Source organism: Benincasa hispida, chromosome 7 (assembly GCF_009727055.1).
Source record: "Benincasa hispida cultivar B227 chromosome 7, ASM972705v1, whole genome shotgun sequence".
Lineage (NCBI taxonomy): Eukaryota > Viridiplantae > Streptophyta > Magnoliopsida > Cucurbitales > Cucurbitaceae > Benincasa > Benincasa hispida.
In genome coordinates this window covers 14,242,327-14,250,761 of record NC_052355.1, presented here as the reverse complement: position 1 = coordinate 14,250,761, position 8,435 = coordinate 14,242,327, and the positions used below count along the sequence as shown (strand labels likewise).

General features: G+C 30.3%; 1 non-coding gene across 1 annotated transcript; it reads right to left on the bottom strand.

Annotated features, from left to right (window-relative positions):
* Positions 1 to 2,110: 2,110 nt before the first annotated feature.
* On the bottom strand, positions 2,111 to 2,184 carry TRNAF-GAA. Its single transcript has one exon. It is a non-coding gene; the product is annotated as a tRNA-Phe (tRNA).
* Between the last annotated feature and the right edge of the window lie 6,251 nt (positions 2,185 to 8,435).

Sequence of the window (8,435 nt, the reverse complement as noted above, 5' to 3'; positions counted from 1 at the left end):
TATTGCTGATCCAAACCCAAAGCCCTGTTCTTTGCCCCAAATCTTTTGGTTGGTAGAGGACTTGGTTGAGAAGAGCCCACGATTTTCCAGCTGATGCCTTACACGTGGTCGATCCCACTACTCTTTGTCTGATGAAAGAATGAAAAAGAACTTCTTTTTCTGATGGGTGATTAATGCAAATCAAATTTTCTTTCTCTTTCTAGCTTTCTTATTCTCTCGTTCTTCGCCTTCTGAGTTCTTTTACTTTCTTCTAACCCTAATGGTTTTCTTTTTTGATCTGTGCGACTGCTTTGAGTATACGATGGAGCAGACTTACAATCGGGTAGACGATGGCAGAAGAAAAAGGTAAACGATCATTCAATCGTGTAGATGATTGCTGAAAGAAAAGATAGACGATCGGTCGATCTTCTAGACGATATGAAGAAAATGGTAAACGATCGAGCTATCTTGAGCTATCTTGTAGACGATGAGAAGAGAAGAAGAAAAAATACTTAGCGATGTACGTGGTTCGGCTATTGAAGCCTACGTCCATGGGAATGAGAGAGTTTTATTAAGAAGCTAAGTCACAGACTCTTTCTTTACAGATCTTTCAAGTTTTCTTGAAGCTATGTAATTGTTGTATCTAAAAATTTGTAAATGGTGAGTATTTATACTATTTTCTGGTACAAGTAGTTACAATAACTAACTGTAAAGATTAAAGAAATGTGAAACAGCTTCTTGAATGTTGATGTATGAGCTTATATTCTTCATAGTTAGATAATCGTTTTAATGATATACTCTTGATATATTAATAATATACTTGAAATGGAATATTGTATTGTATAGCAAAATGAACTATACAAATTAGGCCCGTGTCTTCATCTTTTTATGTTTGCAAAAAAATGATAAAAAATAAAAAATCACCACGGTTCATTAACTTGAATGTTGATTGTTGTTAGATATATTACTGATACACTTTTAATATTGATTATTATTAGATATACTATCTATACACTAATATCTTACCTCAAGTATTTATTGAGTGATGTTTGATACACCCATACCTTATATGTGATATACTATCGATATATTTGGAATATGATGCTTATAAAATGAAACACATGTCTTACTTCAAAATAAATTAGTGATTAAATATTGATTGATGTTAGATATATTACTGATACATTTTTGTCTCACTTCAAGTTTCTACAGATTGGTGTCTAATACACACATGCTTTGTATCTAACATACTGTTGATATATTTGGAACCATGCTTATAAGATGAAATACCACACATGGTTTACTGCAAACTAAATTACTTTTTTAATGTTGATTATTGTTAGATCTACAACTAATAGACTCATGTGTTACTTCAAATATTTATTGATTGATGTTTGATACACTCATTTCTTATATCTAATATATCGTTGATACACTAGGAATTTTAATATTCTTTTTTGATATGTATTTATATACTACTAATATACTAGAAAGTTATTTGATATTTTATTGTATATTATTGATATAATTGAACATTGATTTATATGTGATATATTATTGATTTTTTTTTTCAAAATTGGTTGCTATGTAGTGATATGTTTCAAAAAAGATGATATATGACATGTAGTGATATGTTTCAAAAAAAAAATATATATATAATGATGGATGTCTAATATATTATTAATATATAAAAATTAAAAAAGAATCGGATAAAATCAAATAGAATTTGAAAAAAAAAATTGAATAAATGCATGAGGTTAAAATTGCAAAATATGAACATAATGATGATGGAGAAAGAGGGGAAAAAAAAAACGGATGATGATCGAAAGAATAAAGAAATTGAAAGGTTGAAAATGAGATGTAAGATATGATGAGATTAAACATGTAGTACTCTTGGAATGTAAGAAAGAAAGAACATGAATCTACCTTGAATGTCTTGAATTTATTTGTTGCCTTGAATTCTTATTTAATATATTGATTTATTTATAGTTATTTACGATGATGATCTTAGGATTTAAAGTGGTGTACTATATAAACTCTCTAATCCTTAGAAGTGTCTTTTTGTTTTTTTGTTTTTTTTCAAAAAACATTATCTTTAATAATAATGTTCTCCCTTTATCTGTGGACCCTTTGCTTAGAAGTGGATTCGAACCACTGACACAAGGATTTTCAGTCCCTTGCTCTAACCAGCTGAGCTACCTGAACCACTTTCCTAAAGTCTGTTTTCTTCAAAGAATACGCCCCACCTTACCACTTGACTAGTAAGGGAAAAGCCCTTTACTCAAATAAATAGTTAGGGCTTTCTTTTTTCGCTTGTTCGTCAAGCTTTCGAGCAGCTCTTTCAACTGCCGCCTAATCTCCCAACATGCTCAAAAACCGAGAGCCGCCCAGGGACTGGACAACCGGAGGGAGCTTGCTTCTCGAAAGAGGATAGGCCGGTCAAACAAAAACAAGGCGCAACGGCGTAAAATCATAATTATTGATACGGGCCTTTTCCACATAATCCACATAAAAAGGGAATCTTTTGTTACCAATTCCACAGGTAAAAGGTTTGGTATGTAAGTAAAAAGGCCTGATTTTCCTGGAATCCTACCAAGATTTTCTAATAAACCAAGGGAAGTTATTTATATATATAGTCTGAAAAGATGGATTCAAAAGAGACCCGGATCAATTACTTGAAATTACGGAAATGGTGACTCCAATAACGACCGGTTTGCGGTGTTCGGTCCGTCCTTATCTTTAATAATAATGTTCTCCCTCTATCTGTGGATACAACTAACACACCATTAGTAAACCACATATATCTGTATGTTAATTTTTTTACATTTTTTTTTTGTATTCTTTGATTGTGGATTACATAACAAGTACTAAAATTTCAATTACACTCATTCTTTTTTGCTAACCCCATTACAATTCTTTCCATATATTTCTTCTATATACATTTCTTTTGAAATGCGTGCATCAACCCTTTTCTTTTCTTCTTCTTCTTTCTTTTTTTTTTTTTTTGGCCAAATTTTTTTTAAAAAATCCATTTGGATATTCAGTTGGATAATATTTGTTGAATGGTTCGAAACTGAAAATGATATATTTGTGATTAATTCAAGCATTTATTTGGTTGTTTCATTAGTAAGTAAGATCATATACTTTTAACTAATAACATATCTTTTGTCAATTTTGTAGGTTTCTTTTGGCTATCAGTCCTCACCATTATGGGTTGACTACATGAAATTTGGTTTTTTCGGAAAAAAAAACAAAAAAAACAATCCGGAGAAGTCCAAAAACTGTCGACATGATCTTCGTGATAGCCTCGTCGAAAAAACCTTATGCCGACGAAAAAAAACTTGTCGTCGAGAAACAAAGATTGCGCGACAAAACAAGGATAATAGATTTTTGTTGATGCTAAACGAAATTGTCGGCGTAAAGTATTTTTCTTGATGCTTGGAATGGTTTTTGAGCTTCGTGAAAAGGTCTTTCCACCGACGATTCTTTTTAGCGTCAGCAGAAGTTGACTTCTCTCTATGCCAAATAGATGTTTTTACGAAAGATTACTTTTCCTAACAGTACCCTATTTTAGGGTTGTGTAAGTAAGTTTTCTAGCAACGATTACCTATTCTAGCGTTGGGAAGAAGTTAAGAAATTCATAGATTTACCGATGGCTACATATTTTTGGCGTCAGAAATATATTTTTTACCTTATTTATTAAATACTAAATGTTTCCTTTTAGAAATATCAAACATGTTTGAATTTTATAAATCTCAAATAATCTAAAAAATGATCAAACTAATCAGTTCTATAAAATATTAAATAATATTCACAAAATATGTTTGAGGCTTACAAATTTTGTCAAAGAAACAACCACTAGTAAACATAATATCCACAAATTATTAACCCCCAAAACAACATTACATAATATCTACAAAACATAAAACCACAAAGTACCTGTACAATATAAATCTACAACATAATTTATCTCGTCTAGAGATGCATTTTCAACATAAATCTCGAGGTACCTATAAAATACAAATTTAAATAGTTTCAATGCTCACCATATCATATACTAATCTCAAAATTAATATAAAACATAAAACTCAACTTAAGAACATTAACAAATTGAAATAATCAACCTATATTTACACATTTTAATCTCAAACTCCATATACCATATATCAATCTCAAACTCAATATAGAACTTCAAACTCAACTTAATCTTAAAGAACTTAAACTTAATCATAATCTACCATATATCAATCTCAAATTGGATAATAGTTTCTCTTTTCTTGTTAAGATTTGTAGGGATAATTAATTTGTTCATGCATAAAAATTATTATAGAACAAATTAATTCATACTGTGATAAATAAAAACTGATACAACTAAATAAGCATATTATTTTATTGCGGATGACAATGGCCTATTTCATAATCTTTGGATTTTAAATCGAATCCATTCAGAAATCTCTCCTTCAAATCATGAGAAAAGAAAGTTGGGGCTTCTACTTAATGACAACAAAAGCAGCACACAAACGTATCACAATCCAAAAACTATACGGTCTTTATTTTTCATAATCCACATAATTAATCGAAGCTTAAGCTAAATTCCTCCGAGGAAGGAAAATGCTACATTATAAGACAATAAGAAAAAGTTGAAAAATATTAAAAGCTCAGTATAGAGAAATTAATCTCTAAGTTCTTTAACAAAACTCTACATTTACCTCAACACCAACTTCAAATCCAACATAATAACATTAAGAAACTCAAATAAACTCTATGCAATCTTCCGACGTCTCCTCCCAAATCCACAAACTCAATTTGACATACATCCATCTCAAACTCAATATAAAACTGAAAACTCATCATAAGAATTTTAACAAATTCAAATGAGCTCAAACCAGTATAACATTTTGCTAAATTTAAAAATGTTTTCAACAATTTTATCATTAAAAACAGTTATCCTATTTAACAAAATATAGAGTGAGAGATTCCAACGTAAATAATACTCTAGATACCTAACAGTACTCAAGAAGGGAGAGATATTTCATAAAGGGGATGGCGAATAGTCAAAGGATAGATATTCTAAGGATAATGTTAGTGGAAATTGGTTTTTCAGTATTTCAATTTTCTTTACAATAGATAGAAATACTCACCTTTACAATCCATAGACAAAATGTAAGGGAGAAGCTCCAATCCGAGTTTACAAACCAAAAGAATGTAAAAACCTAAGCTCAGGATGCTGGAGGAGTAGAGGAAGACGAAAGGTTTAGAGTCTAACTTCGGCCCCATCCAATCCACCATAAAAAAACATTAAAAGAAGAAAAGGTATTTATAAAATTCAAGGTAGCGTTGGAAGCTCTACCCTTTTGCCGCAAAGCAGGCGCATAGTAGTGCTCACGTGATGCATTTGCGCACGCGTGAGTGCTTCGCTTTTCCATCAACGTCCCAAATCCTATGGCGCTCTCACCTTGGTGATATTACTGCCTTCTAGTCCAGTGCGCGACATGGTGTCATTGTGGCAGCCTCAGGAGTAAAATGGTCATTTCGCATCCTTGAAACTCTGTGTGCACGATTTCACTTCCGATAGCTCCAAATCAACCCCAAACGGCATGCAAAGCTCCAAAATTCATGATATGCTCAAATTCTACAAATATAATCATTTAATCACATTAAGCATAACAAGCAAAGTGGATTAATGACATAAAATTAGCTCTTTTTGAGAGCTATCATACACCTTTTTCTTCCACTAAGTATTTTAAAGTTGGGGGTTCAAAACTTAGGTAAATTAGACTAATACATTTATATAAGTGAATATTGTCTTCCCTATATTCGATAGTAGTACTATAATGTTTTGATTCATTAAACATTTCAATAAATTAATACATTATTGCGTGCTCATATTGACTAATTCAACCCCCAGGTCGATTCCCAGGTAGAGTTATTCTTTTATGGTCAACTTAAATACTCTAATCCTAGACAGAACCTTCCTAAACAGGGTTTCCTTATAAGTAATATTTTTATTATTAATATTTTATTTTCTCATTTTATCCAAATTAAAATAAAATAAAGATTTATTTTAGACCTAATCTCATTAGAATAAAATTAAATATTAACTATTAAATTTTAAACTATTTTAAACAAATTAATTAATCTTATCCTAATTTCATTAAACTAGCATGCAATTTATCCTAAGTTTAATTTTTCATTCATTAAACATACAATATAATATTTATATTTATATTAATGAATTAAAACTTATATGCATTTCATGGTATTATTACTAACTAAATATAACCATTATATTCTTATTAATAAAAATGTATTTTATGCATATCTAATTCATTAACCATACATAGTATAACTCTTATATTAATACTAATGAAAAATATAAATATGTTATCATATAATATAACATTTATATCTAAATATGATACATGACATGCTTAACCTATGATGGGATTTTAAACTATATGACATACTTTATGCACATATAAATAATATAATTTAAACATACATCAAACATGCACATTAAAACTATATTATAGCAGTAATAGACTAAATATTGGTACCTAATGAAATTAAATTAATAAAATTAATATTATATAAATTTAATTAAAAATACATTAATTTAAAAAAAAAACAAAATAACTCCCCATGAATGATAGTTTCCACATGCGTGCGTCAGGCCTCCATCCGCGCCCTGCGGCACTGGTCTCTTCTTATGGAAGTGCAGCCCAGTGTTTTGGCACTGTGCTAGGTGCTTTGCCTTTCCAGGGCAGACAAACGATGACAAACGACAGTCAGAAGCTTTTAGTGACCCACAAAATATGACAAACGACAGTGTTCTACACGAACACCTCTCGGGTCTGCACTTTGAATTTCGTTTTCTACCTCTATTTCTAGCCTTTTCCACAACAAACACTTTGCTGCAAACGACCCAAACTTGCAGACCTGATTTACATAACAAATGTCCAAAACACCAGGTCCTTACATTATATTAATCAAATCAACCAAATAAAGCTGTAAATCTAAACGCCAATATTTGTAAACATTTATTTTACAAACTCACATACATCAAATGCAGTAAGTTACCAACCATTCTACTTTGATTTAAATTAGAAACAAAAAAGAGCATTGCTTTGGCAATGATACCAATTGAAGGGATCAAAACCCATAGCGGAAGTGAGTGATTGTTTTACTTTTGATTTAGTTTTGGAAAAAAAACATTACATAGAACAAAAAACTAGACACCACATTCACAGTGGTGTAAATATAGGCTAAGCATCTTAAGCATATTTTATAGGTAGAAGAAAAACTTACCCTTGTAAAACTTTTTCTTCTCCTAATCCACAACTCTTTTGCATGAAATATCACAATGATGAATTTCATCTCTCAAATCCTTACCAGTGATGCCTCCATCGGATATTTCCTATTATTCTCTGACAAGAAATTGGTTGGTGGGAAAAGATTAAGAGATATCAAGAGAGAGGGACTTCTAGAACACTTTTGTAGAGATCCTTCATTTGAGAGAATAATCATCTCTCTCATCATCTATTGTGAAAATGGGAGTTATTACTCAATAACTACCTACTTCCCAGGTAACTAAAAGATTAAAATGAAATTAATTTAATCAAATTAAATAATTAACTAAACATATTAATTAATTGATTTTTTATTAAATTGTATATTTGAAACATATTCAAATGCACATCTCTCTCCTAACCTATAATTTTAATATGAATCTAATTCACATTAATTTTTAATCTATAGTTTTGATATGAATCTCGTTTATATTATCTTAACCTGAATCTAATTCACATTAGTTATTATCTGAGTCTTATTCAAATACAACAAATCTCCTTTTTACTATAATTTTTTTTGAAAAATGTATTATATAGTTTAATTTTGAATCTCATTGAAAATTAACTTTATATTATAATATATCTATATGTATTATATTAATTGTATCACCTACAATTAATATTATTCCCTTAATTAATTTAAACAATTCAAATTCTTTCAAAATTAATGATCTTACTTACGAGGTAGCAAGATGACCTAATGGACTTACAAATTATAAGCTATAATGATCCGAGGTTAATTAATTAAACTCATTAGATTAACCAACATTCATTAACTATGGGTCACTCCATTAAAGACCCATAGTAGCACTTTTAGCGCTATATAATATATTGCGTCCATAAATTTTACCATTACAAGTAAGTCGACCTTTCACGAGTTGTTCGTAATTACAGTTGGGTGAAATTACTAGTTTACCTTTGTAATTACCTCTTATTCTTTAAGTATTACTAATACCTCTAATGAATTATCTATTTATGGTCATACCATAAACCATGTCCCTCTCGAGTCATTGCGAGGGTGGGTACCTTAGACCCAGAATCAACATTTAATGGAACAACTCATCTACTTTATCTAAAGGCTGGAAGGAGCAAGTTCTATCTTGTGTA